A 13,973-nucleotide genomic window follows, 5' to 3' on the forward strand; every position below is an offset into this window, starting at 1 on the left:
GAGCTTTAGGTGTTTTCGCTCAATAAACACTCACAACGCCCGGTCTGGGAATCGAAACCGCGATCCTATGACGGCGAGTCCGCTGCCCTAACCACTGGGCCATTGCGCCTCCACATTACACAAGACACACGACAATCACCATCGCCACCATTTAAAACAGAAAAAATACAGTAAACACTGCAGTGCAAGATATTAAAAAAAAACCCGCCACCTCCACCATCGCCACCGCCATACGAGTTTCTTTTTTCTTTTATAAGTATTACACCATATCAATCAACGATAGTGTTTGTTTACCGATCAGTAAAGATAATAAGCAGTAGTTTACTTACGAGGTCGTCGTGGCCGAGTGGTTAAGGCGATGGACTAGAAATCCATTGGGGTCTCCCCGCATAGGTTCGAATCCTATCGGCGACGTTGCTTTTTTTTTGCTTTTTTTTTAATGGCGTGGAGAAACATCTTTTTTTTTCCTTATTTTCATTAACATATAAGAAGACATTTTTGATTTTTCTACATAAAATTATGAGTTACTGTGTTTATTTCCGCCATTTTATAGTTCAAATCAGTGGATGCAGTTTTATAGAATTATAGTAGTGTTAATCGACCACATGTATATTCTTTTCTACTCTTAGACACAGTATTGATGATGATGATGGTCGAGATAAGTATGGGAGGAGGATAAAATAGTATCGGTGGTTATAAAGGTGACAGGAGCGGTGTGATGTGTGATGCTGAGGTGATGTTGGTGGTAACAGTGGTGTTGATGATAGTGTTAGTTGTGTGATGGTGGTAGTGCAGTGGTTACACTGGTTGTGGTGGTGAAAGTGACTGTCAGGGTAACCGTCATGATAACATTGATGGCGGTGTCTGTGGTTGAAGTGGAAGCAATAACAATGCTGCTGATGATGTTGGTGGTTGTGAACTGCTTCAGATGATTCATGTTTTCAAAGGGGCTTTTTTTCTTAAAATAATATGGCTGCGTTATTTTTTTTTTTACTCCCGCCAAGGAAGTTATGTTTTTGCCAGCGTTGGTTTGGGAAATTGGGCGATTTTCAGCATGCGGGTATACGGGTGGAAATGAGCTGCTTGGCGGAGGTCTGCGCTCTCCGAGTGCTTTTCTAGTTTTATAATCTGTGTTTTGTGCTCCATGTAAATATAGATGGCCACGGCAGGAATGCCTTTCATCGTGTGACTGTTCTATCTTGGTTAACTCGGGGGTTAAACAACAGCCTCATAGTCTTTGATCATCACCACCGCAATTAGCGTTCACTAAACCAATGTCACCACCACCACCACCACCATACCTAACAATGATATGTTTTCTTAATAACACATCAATTAACACGATAGATAATGCTCTTTTTATCTATTAGTAGATATATGAAAAGTAGGATGTTCATCAGTCGTCGTGGCCGAGTGGTTAAGGCGATGGACTAGAAATCCATTGGGGTCTCCCCGCATAGGTTCGAATCCTATCGGCGACGTTGATTTTCTTGATTTTTTTTTTCTTTAGCTTTTTTTTTTCTTCTATAGCATCTATAAAGTGATTTTATATTTTCCTAAATAAACAATAAAGTTTTAATTACATAGATTTTCATTTACATTTAAACTACTGCAGGTCAGTGAATTGTATTCAATTAAATGCTTAAGCAGACTATTCTGTACTACACTACAACAAAACATCTTTGTCCTACTGCCTCTTCTGATTGTATTAACTTACTTAATCAGATTCAGATTATCTTTTTTCAAATGATGGGCCCTTTTCCTTCTGGTAGGTTTGTGTCTTTGGTCCATCGCCCCGATCGTTATGTATAAAAGAATTTACATACATTACACTAGATAATATGATATTTCTTTTTCATTATTTTATCCATTTGTAGAGATATGAAGCACTGACGTTAGTGCAGTCGTCGTGGCCGAGTGGTTAAGGCGATGGACTAGAAATCCATTGGGGTCTCCCCGCATAGGTTCGAATCCTATCGGCGACGATAGTTACAGTAGTTTTTATTTTAACGTATATAAACTAATTTTATATTTTGCTAGATAAACCATATACATTATGTAGTTTATGTAAGCCGTCCTGTTATTGAAAGAATTGCCTCAAAGAAAAAATATATATATATATAGTTTTAGGGAAAAGAACCAAGGTTCATGAACTAATCGATGAACATCCACTGTCACATATAGAAGCTATATATTTATATATATTTTATACTGTAAAACTTAATTTAATTTTAATTTTTTATAAATTGATTTTAATTGAGTTTTTACCTGTAATTTTGGATTTTATCCCTAATATTATTATTATTATTATTATTATTATTATTATTATTATTATTATTATTATTATTATTATTTTATGTTTGACTTTTGTTTTGCATTTGTACAAGTTGGATCCAAGTCTCACCCAGAGACCTCAAGAGACAACAAGTTAGAAGTTCATGTAGGTGTTATGCCTAGAGTACCATATATTTGGATTTGTACAGTTTTGTTCAAGTGAAGGTTTATGAAACCATAAGAAAATTATGTTTGCTTTAAAATTTGAGATCACATAGACAGTATTTTACGTAGGATATGGGCAGTTCCCATGAGCACTATCTTTTGAACTTCAGCCATTTTGGGGTTTCCTGGAATCTGATCTAGGTAGTAATCAGCCCGTTTCGCTGTCATTCCCAGGGCACCTATGACAATAGGTATTGTTTTTGTCTTCAGATTCCACATTTTGCTAATTTCTATTTCAAGATCTTTATATTTGCTCAGTTTTTGGTAGGTCTTGACAGATACGTTTATATCGATTGGGACAGTCATATCAATGAGGAGGCATGATTTTTGTCTGAAGTCTTTCAGTATGATGTCTGGCCTATTTGCGTCTATCTTTCTGTCAGTTTGAATGGTGAAGTTCCAGAGGAGTGCAATGTGATCATTTTCAAGTACTGGGGGTGGTTTGTGTTCCCACCAGTTTTTATCATGGGGCAAATCCAGGTTTTTGCATATTACCCAGTGAATATATTGTGCAGCTCTATCATGCCTGTTGAGATACTCTGTAGGCGCAAGCAGACTGCACATGGAGACAACATGATCGATGGTCTCATTTTGTTGTTGGCATATACGACATAATGGGGAGCTGCCGTTCTTTAATATGTTGGCCTGGTAGTTCTTTGTAGGTAGGCATTGATCTTGGGCTGCTATGATAAACCCCTCTGTTTCTGATTTCAAGCCAGAGGCCATTAACCATTGGTGGGTAAGGGCTTTGTCAATATCTGCATTATTCGCTCTCTTTGGGTATTTGCCATTGAGAGGTTTTCCATACCATTTTTCAGTCATAATAGCTAAGGCAGCAATTTTAGCACGGGTTTTCAAGCGCTTAGCTTTTTCTGCAGGTGTTTCTAGTTCGTCTAATTCTTGAATTTGTTGCAATTGGAATTCACTTAGATATTCCTTTGCCTGTTTTGTTACTGAGTAAGATGCTTTCTTGCTTTCATATTTTAAGACAAGTTTTAGCATCCAGTCCTCAGAGATTTTCAGATAGGTGTCTAGGCCAATTGTGGCTACCTTCATTGATAATGCCAGCTGTAAAAGTCCTCGGCCTCCTTCTTTTCTTGGCAATAAAGACGTTCTATATCTGCCTTAGGGTGGTGCATTCTATTCATTGTCAACAGTTTTCGTATTTTTCTGTCAACATTACATATTTCAGTAATTGACCAGTTAACGATGTTAAAACTGTAAGTCACGACTGGTATGGCTAGAGCATTGATCGCTTCGATCCTGTTTCTCGCGTTCAGCTCTGTCTTCAGTATTGCTCTCACCCTGCGATAACATTCTCTTCTGATCCTTTCCCTCATCACTGAGTGCTTGATATTGTCCCCTTCAATTACCCCTAGGTATTTGTAGCTCTCCGCTGGTTCTAACTCTTTTATGACATTTTGCTGGTCAAGGTTCACATTAGATGTATTTGTCATTTTTCCTTTGATAAAGGTAGCTTTTGCACATTTATCAAGGCCAAATTGCATCCTGATGTCATCACTGAATTGTTTAACAATCGCTAGTAGGCCTTTGAGTTGTTGGTCATTTTTTGCAAAGAGCTTTAAATCATCCATGTAAATGAGATGATTTATATTTTTATCAAATATTTTATAACCATACTGTGCATCATTGAGCAATTTTGAGAGCGGTATTAGGGCTAGACAGAAGAGGAGTGGTGATAGTGAGTCACCCTGGAAAATGCCACATGAAATTCTTACATCTCCAGCATTTAGAGATTCATTGTCATTGTTCAACATCAGTGTGGTTCTCCATGATCTCATACTTACAGATAAAAAGTTTCGCAGAGTAGGAGCTATTTTATACATTTCCAGACATTTCCTAATCCAGCTATGTGGTAGGCTATCAAAGGCCTTTTTATAGTCTATCCAGGCTATTGACAAGTTTTTGTGTCGCTTGTGACAATCTTCAAAGATCATCTTATTGATGAGTAGCTGATCTTTACAACCATAAGATCCACGTTTACATCCCTTTTGCTCATTAGGGAATATGCTACTTTCTATTAAAAAACTATAGGTGTACTCGGTTAGGACAGATGTTAGCGTCTTATACATTGTTGTTAAGCAGGTTATGGGGCGATAATTTTTTGGTTCGTTTGTTTCCTCATTTTTTGGAAGCAGGAATGTTAAACCATTAACTAGCCAAGAGGGCATCAAACTAGGATTTTGCAAAACATCGTTGTAAAGTTTTGTTAGCAGTTCATGGCTTTCTGGTAAGGCATTCAACCAGAAGTTAGGAATTTTATCCTTTCCTGGAGACTTCCATTTGCTTGACCTCCTGAGAGCAGATCTTATATCTTCTACCTTGACCCCCTCCCACTTTTGCTCCTCTAAGGAGTCTAGGTCTGTAGATATTCTATCAATCCAAGGGGCCTTTTCATTGTGTGTTTTATCTTATTATTATTATTATTAATATTATTAATATTATTATTATTATTATTATTATATATATATATATATATATATATATATATATATATATATATATATATATATATAATATATATATATATATATATATATATACACATATATAATATATATATATATATATATATATATATATATATATATATATATATATATATATATATATATATATATATATATATATGTATATATATATATATATATATATATATTTATATATATATATATATTTATATATATATCATTACTGAATCATTTCAATTAGCCATACAGACAAGGTTGACCTTTTATCTTTTAGAACAGATATGAAGACCTGCGAGCAACGCAAGTCGTCTTGGCCGAGTGGTTAAGGTGATTGCTTTTTACATCCGTTGGAGTATTTCTGCGTAGGTTTCGATCCTATCGACGACGTTGGTTTCATTTTCCTTTTTTTTTATATATCATTTGACATATATGAAATAAGTTTATAATTACCACTGTGGAGGTGCAACGGCCTAGTGGTTAGGGCAGCGATGGTAGGAGAGTTGTTTCGATTCCCAGACCGAACATTGTGAGTGTTTATTGAGCGAAAACACCTAAAGTTCTCCGGAGGTGGTGGGGGTGAACCCACCTGTACTCTTCCTCTCACTCTTTCTTCCTGTTTCTGTTGCACTTGTATTTCAAGGGCCATCCTTGTCACGGTGAATCTACCCCGAGAACTATGTTAAGGGTACACGTCTCTATGGAGTGCTCAGCCACTTGCACGTTGATTTCACGAGCAGACTGTTCCGTTGATCGGATCAACTAGAACCATCTTCGTCGCATCCGACGGAGTGCCATGATAGTTTCCTCAATAAACAACAATTTTATCGTGTGTGTGGACATTTCTTTGAGATGTTTAAAACTTTCCTTTTGCCGTCATAAGTCCTCTCATTCCAACAGTTTCTTTCCCCCAACTACAGCTCCCTGAGACTCAGTCCCATCGCTTTCCTCTGGTCTGTGACATTTAGCCTTTAAATTTTCTGCTCATCGACACTTTTTTTTCTTCTTTCCTTCCTTTGTCTTTCCATCTGCTTCCTTAAAGTACAGAGATCTCCAGCCTTGTTTGGAAGAAAAATTTTCTCTATCAGTCTTTGCACGACAGTAAAACATTACGTTACATAAGACAAAACTACACAATACATACGTCACACAACACAACATCTAAACTCACCTGTAGATTAATACGTCATACAAGGTAATAACACAAGGTGGCCTAAAAGTAGGTTTACAGTTATTCAACTGACTCTTTCGCATTCATATATTAACAGTTTCGATCTTAATTATGGAAAAATATGAAACCATTATTCTATGCTAATTTAGTTAATTGCAAGATAGAAATTTAAATGTAATGAAATGTTTTAAAAGAAATTTAAAGTGCCTACATGATAACTGTAAACCTACATTTGGGCCAACCTGTATGATGGTTGATTTGTTTTTTTTACCAATTAGATCTGTTATGAAAAGATAACGTTCGTGCAGTCGTCGTGGCCGAGAGGTTAAGGCGATGGACTTGAAATCCATTGGGGTATCCCCGCATAGGTTCGAATCCTATCGGCGACGTTGCTTTTGTTTTTGCTTTTTTTTTAATGGCGTCTAGAAACATCTTTTTTTCCTTATTTTCATTAACATATAAGAAGACATTTTTGATTTTTCTACATAAAATTATGAGTTACTGTGTTTATTTCCGCCATTTTATAGTTCAAATCAGTGGATGCAGTTTTATAGAATTATAGTAGTGTTAATCGACCATATGTATATTCTTTTCTACTCTTAGACACAGTATTGATGATGATGATGGTCGAGATAAGTATGGGAGGAGGATAAAATAGTATCGGTGGTTATAAAGGTGACAGGAGCGGTGTGATGTGTGATGCTGAGGTGATGTTGGTGGTAACAGTGGTGTTGATGATAGTGTTAGTTGTGTGATGGTGGTAGTGCAGTGGTTACACTGGTTGTGGTGGTGAAAGTGACTGTCAAGGTAACCGTCATGATAACATTGATGGCGGTGTATGTGGTTGAAGTGGAAGCAATGACAATGCTGCTGATGATGATGTTGGTGGTTGTGATGGTGGTAGAATAGTTATGGTGGTGATAGTGGTGGTGCTGGTGGTGGTGGTGGTGGTTGTGAACTGCTTCAGATGATTCATGTTTTCAAAGGGGCTTTTTTTCTTAAAATAATATGGCTGCGTTATTTTTTTTTTTACTCCCGCCAAGGAAGTTATGTTTTTGCCAGCGTTGGTTTGGGAAATTGGGCGATTTTCAGCATGCGGGTATACGGGTGGAAATGAGCTGCTTGGCGGAGGTCTGCGCTCTCCGAGTGCTTTTCTAGTTTTATAATCTGTGTTTTGTGCTCCATGTAAATATAGATGGCCACGGCAGGAATGCCTTTCATCGTGTGACTGTTCTATCTTGGTTAACTCGGGGGTTAAACAACAGCCTCATAGTCTTTGATCATCACCACCGCAATTAGCGTTCACTAAACCAATGTCACCACCACCACCACCACCATACCTAACAATGATATGTTTTCTTAATAACACATCAATTAACACGATAGATAATGCTCTTTTTATCTATTAGTAGATATATGAAAAGTAGGAAGTTCATCAGTCGTCGTGGCCGAGTGGTTAAGGCGATGGACTAGAAATCCATTGGGGTCTCCCCGCATAGGTTCGAATCCTATCGGCGACGTTCATTTTCTTGATTTTTTTTTTTCTTTAGCTTTTTTTTTTCTTTAGCTTTTTTTTTTCTTCTATAGCATCTATAAAGTGATTTTCTATTTTCCTAAATAAACAATAAAGTTTTAATTACATAGATTTTCATTTACATTTAAACTACTGCAGGTCAGTGAATTGTATTCAATTAAATGCTTAAGCAGACTATTCTGTACTACACTACAACAAAACATCTTTGTCCTACTGCCTCTTCTGATTGTATTAACTTACTTAATCAGATTCAGATTATCTTTTTTCAAATGATGGGCCCTTTTCCTTCTGGTAGGTTTGTGTCTTTGGTCCATCGCCCCGATCGTTATGTATAAAAGAATTTACATACATTACACTAGATAATATGATATTTCTTTTTCATTATTTTATCCATTTGTAGAGATATGAAGCACTGACGTTAGTGCAGTCGTCGTGGCCGAGTGGTTAAGGCGATGGACTAGAAATCCATTGGGGTCTCCCCGCATAGGTTCGAATCCTATCGGCGACGATAGTTACAGTAGTTTTTATTTTAACGTATATAAACTAATTTTATATTTTGCTAGATAAACCATATACATTATGTAGTTTATGTAAGCCGTCCTGTTATTGAAAGAATTGCCTCAAAGAAAATATATATATATATATAGTTTTAGGGAAAAGAACCAAGGTTCATGAACTAATCGATGAACATCCACTGTCACATATAGAAGCTATATATTTATATATATTTTATACTGTAAAACTTAATTTAATTTTAATTTTTTATAAATTGATTTTAATTGAGTTTTTACCTGTAATTTTGGATTTTATCCCTAATATTATTATTATTATTATTATTATTATTATTATTATTATTATTATTATTATTATTATTTTATGTTTGACTTTTGTTTTGCATTTGTACAAGTTGGATCCAAGTCTCACCCAGAGACCTCAAGAGACAACAAGTTAGAAGTTCATGTAGGTGTTATGCCTAGAGTACCATATATTTGGATTTGTACAGTTTTGTTCAAGTGAAGGTTTATGAAACCATAAGAAAATTATGTTTGCTTTAAAATTTGAGATCACATAGACAGTATTTTACGTAGGATATGGGCAGTTCCCATGAGCACTATCTTTTGAACTTCAGCCATTTTGGGGTTTCCTGGAATCTGATCTAGGTAGTAATCAGCCCGTTTCGCTGTCATTCCCAGGGCACCTATGACAATAGGTATTGTTTTTGTCTTCAGATTCCACATTTTGCTAATTTCTATTTCAAGATCTTTATATTTGCTCAGTTTTTGGTAGGTCTTGACAGATACGTTTATATCGATTGGGACAGTCATATCAATGAGGAGGCATGATTTTTGTCTGAAGTCTTTCAGTATGATGTCTGGCCTATTTGCGTCTATCTTTCTGTCAGTTTGAATGGTGAAGTTCCAGAGGAGTGCAATGTGATCATTTTCAAGTACTGGGGGTGGTTTGTGTTCCCACCAGTTTTTATCATGGGGCAAATCCAGGTTTTTGCATATTACCCAGTGAATATATTGTGCAGCTCTATCATGCCTGTTGAGATACTCTGTAGGCGCAAGCAGACTGCACATGGAGACAACATGATCGATGGTCTCATTTTGTTGTTGGCATATACGACATAATGGGGAGCTGCCGTTCTTTAATATGTTGGCCTGGTAGTTCTTTGTAGGTAGGCATTGATCTTGGGCTGCTATGATAAACCCCTCTGTTTCTGATTTCAAGCCAGAGGCCATAAACCATTGGTGGGTAAGGGCTTTGTCAATATCTGCATTATTCGCTCTCTTTGGGTATTTGCCATTGAGAGGTTTTCCATACCATTTTTCAGTCATAATAGCTAAGGCAGCAATTTTAGCACGGGTTTTCAAGCGCTTAGCTTTTTCTGCAGGTGTTTCTAGTTCGTCTAATTCTTGAATTTGTTGCAATTGGAATTCACTTAGATATTCCTTTGCCTGTTTTGTTACTGAGTAAGATGCTTTCTTGCTTTCATATTTTAAGACAAGTTTTAGCATCCAGTCCTCAGAGTTTTTCAGATAGGTGTCTAGGCCAATTGTGGCTACCTTCATTGATAATGCCAGCTGTAAAAGTCCTCGGCCTCCTTCTTTTCTTGGCAATAAAGACGTTCTATATCTGCCTTAGGGTGGTGCATTCTATTCATTGTCAACAGTTTTCGTATTTTTCTGTCAACATTACATATTTCAGTAATTGACCAGTTAACGATGTTAAAACTGTAAGTCACGACTGGTATGGCTAGAGCATTGATCGCTTCGATCCTGTTTCTCGCGTTCAGCTCTGTCTTCAGTATTGCTCTCACCCTGCGATAACATTCTCTTCTGATCCTTTCCCTCATCACTGAGTGCTTGATATTGTCCCCTTCAATTACCCCTAGGTATTTGTAGCTCTCCGCTGGTTCTAACTCTTTTATGACATTTTGCTGGTCAAGGTTCACATTAGATGTATTTGTCATTTTTCCTTTGATAAAGGTAGCTTTTGCACATTTATCAAGGCCAAATTGCATCCTGATGTCATCACTGAATTGTTTAACAATCGCTAGTAGGCCTTTGAGTTGTTGGTCATTTTTTGCAAAGAGCTTTAAATCATCCATGTAAATGAGATGATTTATATTTTTATCAAATATTTTATAACCATACTGTGCATCATTGAGCAATTTTGAGAGCGGTATTAGGGCTAGACAGAAGAGGAGTGGTGATAGTGAGTCACCCTGGAAAATGCCACATGAAATTCTTACATCTCCAGCATTTAGAGATTCATTGTCATTGTTCAACATCAGTGTGGTTCTCCATGATCTCATACTTACAGATAAAAAGTTTCGCAGAGTAGGAGCTATTTTATACATTTCCAGACATTTCCTAATCCAGCTATGTGGTAGGCTATCAAAGGCCTTTTTATAGTCTATCCAGGCTATTGACAAGTTTTTGTGTCGCTTGTGACAATCTTCAAAGATCATCTTATTGATGAGTAGCTGATCTTTACAACCATAAGATCCACGTTTACATCCCTTTTGCTCATTAGGGAATATGCTACTTTCTATTAAAAAACTATAGGTGTACTCGGTTAGGACAGATGTTAGCGTCTTATACATTGTTGTTAGGCAGGTTATGGGGCGATAATTTTTTGGTTCGTTTGTTTCCTCATTTTTTGGAAGCAGGAATGTTAAACCATTAACTAGCCAAGAGGGCATCAAACTAGGATTTTGCAAAACATCGTTGTAAAGTTTTGTTAGCAGTTCATGGCTTTCTGGTAAGGCATTCAACCAGAAGTTAGGAATTTTATCCTTTCCTGGAGACTTCCATTTGCTTGACCTCCTGAGAGCAGATCTTATATCTTCTACCTTGACCCCCTCCCACTTTTGCTCCTCTAAGGAGTCTAGGTCTGTAGATATTCTATCAATCCAAGGGGCCTTTTCATTGTGTGTTTTATCTTATTATTATTATTATTAATATTATTATTATTATTATTATTATTATATATATATATATATATATATATATATATATATATATATATATATATATATATGATATTAAAGGTTTCTTATTAGGAAACCAATAGATTTTATACAGGGCTGCAAGGAGAAGTGCTCAGAATACTTGAGACAAGAGTAAACATATTAGTTACAGAATAAAAAGACTGGGTTAACGACTCAACATGTTCCCATACCCTCGAAGAAGGCATGTATGGAAGCACGTATCCATAAAACCACGGAATTCATTAATAGGTAAAGTCTTATTCCTTATGTTTGACGGATTATGTTGTATATCTTATATATGTTCATTGAGTGGGTGTGATATGTTGAGTCGTTAACCCAGTCTTTTTATTCTATAACTAATATTATATATATATATATATATATATATATATATATATATATATATATATATATATATATATATATATATACATATATAATATATATATATATAAATATATATATATATATATATATATATATATATATATATATATATATATATATATATATATATATATATATATATATATATATATATATATATGTATATATATATATATATATATATATTTATATATATATATATATTTATATATATATCATTACTGAATCATTTCAATTAGCCATACAGACAAGGTTGACCTTTTATCTTTTAGAACAGATATGAAGACCTGCGAGCAACGCAAGTCGTCGTGGCCGAGTGGTTAAGGTGATTGCTTTTTACATCCGTTGGAGTATTTCTGCGTAGGTTTCGATCCTATCGACGACGTTGGTTTCATTTTCCTTTTTTTTTATATATCATTTGACATATATGAAATAAGTTTATAATTACCACTGTGGAGGTGCAACGGCCTAGTGGTTAGGGCAGCGATGGTAGGAGAGTTGTTTCGATTCCCAGACCGAACGTTGTGAGTGTTTATTGAGCGAAAACACCTAAAGTTCTCCGGAGGTGGTGGGGGTGAACCCACCTGTACTCTTCCTCTCACTCTTTCTTCCTGTTTCTGTTGCACTTGTATTTCAAGGGCCATCCTTGTCACGGTGAATCTACCCCGAGAACTATGTTAAGGGTACACGTCTCTATGGAGTGCTCAGCCACTTGCACGTTGATTTCACGAGCAGACTGTTCCGTTGATCGGATCAACTAGAACCATCTTCGTCGCATCCGAAGGAGTGCCATGATAGTTTCCTCAATAAACAACAATTTTATCGTGTGTGTGGACATTTCTTTGAGATGTTTAAAACTTTCCTTTTGCCGTCATAAGTCCTCTCATTCCAACAGTTTCTTTCCCCCAACTACAGCTCCCTGAGACTCAGTCCCATCGCTTTCCTCTGGTCTGTGACATTTAGCCTTTAAATTTTCTGCTCATCGACACTTTTTTTTCTTCTTTCCTTCCTTTGTCTTTCCATCTGCTTCCTTAAAGTACAGAGATCTCCAGCCTTGTTTGGAAGAAAAATTTTCTCTATCAGTCTTTGCACGACAGTAAAACATTACGTTACATAAGACAAAACTACACAATACATACGTCACACAACACAACATCTAAACTCACCTGTAGATTAATACGTCATACAAGGTAATAACACAAGGTGGCCTAAAAGTAGGTTTACAGTTATTCAACTGACTCTTTCGCATTCATATATTAACAGTTTCGATCTTAATTATGGAAAAATATGAAACCATTATTCTATGCTAATTTAGTTAATTGCAAGATAGAAATTTAAATGTAATGAAATGTTTTAAAAGAAATTTAAAGTGCCTACATGATAACTGTAAACCTACATTTGGGCCAACCTGTATGATGGTTGATTTGTTTTTTTACCAATTAGATCTGTTATGAAAAGATAACGTTCGTGCAGTCGTCGTGGCCGAGAGGTTAAGGCGATGGACTTGAAATCCATTGGGGTATCCCCGCATAGGTTCGAATCCTATCGGCGACGTTGCTTTTCTTTTTGCTTTTTTTTTAATGGCGTCTAGAAACATCCTTTTTTCCTTATTTTCATTAACATATAAGAAGACATTTTTGATTTTTCTACATAAAATTATGAGTTACTGTGTTTATTTCCGCCATTTTATAGTTCAAATCAGTGGATGCCGTTTTATAGAATTATAGTAGTGTTAATCGACCATATGTATATTCTTTTCTACTCTTAGACACAGTATTGATGATGATGATGGTCGAGATAAGTATGGGAGGAGGATAAAATAGTATCGGTGGTTATAAAGGTGACAGGAGCGGTGTGATGTGTGATGCTGAGGTGATGATGGTGGTAACAGTGGTGTTGATGATAGTGTTAGTTGTGTGATGGTGGTAGTGCAGTGGTTACACTGGTTGTGGTGGTGAAAGTGACTGTCAGGGTAACCGTCATGATAACATTGATGGCGGTGTATGTGGTTGAAGTGGAAGCAATGACAATGCTGCTGATGATGATGATGGTGGTTGTGGTGGTGGTAGAATAGTTATGGTGGTGATAGTGGTGGTGCTGATGATGCTGGTGGTTGTGAACTGCTTCAGATGATTCATGTTTTCAAAGGGGCTTTTTTTCTTAAAATAATATGGCTGCGGTATTTTTTTTTTACTCCCGCCAAGGAAGTTATGTTTTTGCCAGCGTTGGTTTGGGAAATTGGGCGATTTTCAGCATGCGGGTATACGGGTGGAAATGAGCTGCTTGGCGGAGGTCTGCGCTCTCCGAGTGCTTTTCTAGTTTTATAATCTGTGTTTTGTGCTCCATGTAAATATAGATGGCCACGGCAGGAATGCCTTTCATCGTGTGACTGTT

At 36.4% G+C, this 13,973-nt stretch overlaps 7 non-coding genes across 7 annotated transcripts; all 7 read left to right on the forward strand.

Moving 5' to 3' along the window:
* The first annotated feature begins 332 nt into the window (after window positions 1-332).
* Trnas-aga (transfer RNA serine (anticodon AGA)) lies at window positions 333-414 on the forward strand. Its single transcript has one exon. It is a non-coding gene; the product is annotated as a tRNA-Ser (tRNA).
* Window positions 415-1,399: 985 nt separating this feature from the next.
* Trnas-aga (transfer RNA serine (anticodon AGA)) lies at window positions 1,400-1,481 on the forward strand. Its single transcript has one exon. It is a non-coding gene; the product is annotated as a tRNA-Ser (tRNA).
* Window positions 1,482-1,903: 422 nt separating this feature from the next.
* On the forward strand, window positions 1,904-1,985 carry Trnas-aga (transfer RNA serine (anticodon AGA)). Its single transcript has one exon. It is a non-coding gene; the product is annotated as a tRNA-Ser (tRNA).
* A 4,481-nt stretch (window positions 1,986-6,466) lies between these two features.
* Window positions 6,467-6,548, forward strand: Trnas-uga (transfer RNA serine (anticodon UGA)). Its single transcript has one exon. It is a non-coding gene; the product is annotated as a tRNA-Ser (tRNA).
* A 1,049-nt stretch (window positions 6,549-7,597) lies between these two features.
* Window positions 7,598-7,679, forward strand: Trnas-aga (transfer RNA serine (anticodon AGA)). The gene has a single exon. It is a non-coding gene; the product is annotated as a tRNA-Ser (tRNA).
* Window positions 7,680-8,119: 440 nt separating this feature from the next.
* Window positions 8,120-8,201, forward strand: Trnas-aga (transfer RNA serine (anticodon AGA)). Its single transcript has one exon. It is a non-coding gene; the product is annotated as a tRNA-Ser (tRNA).
* Window positions 8,202-13,051: 4,850 nt separating this feature from the next.
* Trnas-uga (transfer RNA serine (anticodon UGA)) lies at window positions 13,052-13,133 on the forward strand. Its single transcript has one exon. It is a non-coding gene; the product is annotated as a tRNA-Ser (tRNA).
* The last annotated feature ends 840 nt before the right edge of the window (window positions 13,134-13,973 follow it).

Source organism: Octopus bimaculoides, chromosome 10 (genome assembly GCF_046866305.1).
Source record: "Octopus bimaculoides isolate indiv1 chromosome 10, ASM4686630v1, whole genome shotgun sequence".
Taxonomy (NCBI): Eukaryota; Metazoa; Mollusca; class Cephalopoda; order Octopoda; family Octopodidae; genus Octopus; species Octopus bimaculoides.